Consider the following 2,412-nt stretch of genomic DNA (forward strand, 5'->3'; position numbering starts at 1 on the left):
ATATATATATATATATATATATATATATATATATATATATATATATATATATATATATATATATATATATATATATATATATATATATATATATATATATATATATATATATATAAACACATACAAGCATTTGGGTACGTGTATTATGAAACCAATATTTAACCTTATGAACAAGATTTTGTTAACTAAGTATCGATAGAGAATATAACTGTATAATATACTGTTTAAAAAATATGAAAAAAAAGAAATCTTATAACGGTCAAATTTCCAAGAAATCCAAAGAAAAAATGACCATTTTTAGGATATTTTTCATCGTTTATTTGTTACAGGATGAAATGAGAAAATTGTCATACTTTCTGAAATGTCAGTTTCTGTTTACATTTCCATCGCAGTTCAGAAGATACTTTGCCCTACAGAATTTCTCGCTCGTTAGAAATTTATTTTCTTCCGTCTCCTTCGTCTTCGTACTGCTATCATATCCGCGCTGGTAAATTATCAACTTTGCCTTTCTCGGATTGCAGTCTTTGGCCATGCTAGTCATCCAGAATTTAAAATGTCACAAAAAAAAAAGTCACCACCAACTGCTAGAGGGGTACATAGACAGACCTTGATAAAATTGCGCTTCCGTTTTCTATCCCTGGACCTTTCATGACTTACTATGCATTTCAGGGCCGTGTCCAATTGATTTTCGTTGATAAAATCCTACCAAAACATCGGATATGGGTCACATTTTGGATATAGGTATTTGAAACCACAGCCTAATTGGCAAAAATATTCAGTAATGTCTAATGTGAATAATAAAGGCACTTACCAGAGTAAATATCAGAAATTGAAAGGGTAACTTAGCTAAATTTAGACGCACCCAGAGAGAGGCTAGTTGTGACGTGAAGTATGACATCAGACGTAATACCCAGTAAACTTTCCATTCACAATAGTAAACACGCCGATAACAGGAGAAGGACAGCAGAGCATTCATACGTCAAAGTCTTTGATAATTTTACAGTGGGTGCCATTCGTCGGTTTGTTCACGAGATATTTGCTGCAAAGCAAGTATTTACAGTGAGAACCCTGATGACAGATTTGAAGACAGCCACCATAATCCCTGAAACAACCTCCGAGATAGCGGTGTGGCGGCTCCTGCAAGATATGGGATTCAGATATAAAACGTCTCAACGAAAGATGTATCTTGCAAAAGAGTCCATTGATGTGGTTTGCCGACGGATCGGGGCTCTCCGGGCTCTGAAGCGCCATCGAGAAGATGGAAGGGAGATAGTATATGTCGATGAGACGTGGTTCACCACCAGAATGAGCCACAACAGAGAGTGGGTGGACACCACACAACCTGCTACCAGTGCCACGCATAGCCGACAGGTACCACCTGGCGAGGGAGAGCGCTTCGTGGTGGTAGCAGCTGGCACAGCAAATGGATTTATTGAAGGCTCTTTCCTTTGTTATCCTGCAGAGTACAAGTGGCGATTACCACGGGAAATGACAGGCGAGCTGTTCATACGCTGGTTAACAACGCAGCTTCTACCATTGCTGCCTGAACCATCAGTGTTGGTGCTCGACAACGCACCTTATCACAGCCAGCTATTAGACGAGTGTCGGTGTCCTACCACGGCCACCAAGAAAGCAGACCTTATTACCTGGCTTCAGAGTCGCCGAATCCCTGCCCAGACGGTGCCACAAGACCTGAGCTGTTGCTCATATGTCAACAGAACAGGCCAAAACCACAGTACATCGTGGACAACATAATTCGAGAGTGGGGCCACGAGGTGGTGCGTCTGCCACCTGCCCACCCAGAGCTCAATGCCACTGAGCAAGTATGGGCGTGTACGAAACGTCATGTGCGTTCATCTTTACAGCGATTCACCCGGGCAGACTTGCAGGCAAGACTGGAGGAAGCCAAGCTTTTGGCCACTGAAAGTGTTTGGGGGTCTGCAGTGAAACGATCTCGAGCCTTTGAGGATGGGTATTGGTCAATGGACAACATTCAAGAGCCTGTTGGACCTATCATTATAAACTTAGACAACGATGACGAGGGTATAGAAGACCTATACCTGGATGATGACGATGATGAATATGAATAAAAATTATTTTGGTTGTGTGTTCTCTATTTTTCTTTTTTCCCTTTACTCATGTAGAAATATTGATTTCTGTATTTGTAACGAAACTTCTTTACTTATGGTCTGCTCAATGAGCAAGACAGATTCGAACAAGTTCTGTCTTAATCTTAAACAAACAACAACATATGCTTTTCCATAGTTTTATATTTTAATCTTTGTATAAGTTTATTTCACATTTCAGTTTTAATGCAGTTCAGCAGAATAATTGGATTAATGGATTATAAAATTTATGTTATAGCCCAAGTGCTTAGACTATGAATTATGAGTATCATATTGCACTACAATG

General features: G+C 39.5%; 1 pseudogene; it reads left to right on the plus strand.

The window, feature by feature from the left end:
* The first annotated feature begins 891 nt into the window (after positions 1-891).
* On the plus strand, positions 892-1,819 carry LOC136850954 (uncharacterized; annotated as a pseudogene).
* The last annotated feature ends 593 nt before the right edge of the window (positions 1,820-2,412 follow it).

This window comes from Macrobrachium rosenbergii, chromosome 23 (genome assembly GCF_040412425.1).
Source record: "Macrobrachium rosenbergii isolate ZJJX-2024 chromosome 23, ASM4041242v1, whole genome shotgun sequence".
Lineage (NCBI taxonomy): Eukaryota > Metazoa > Arthropoda > Malacostraca > Decapoda > Palaemonidae > Macrobrachium > Macrobrachium rosenbergii.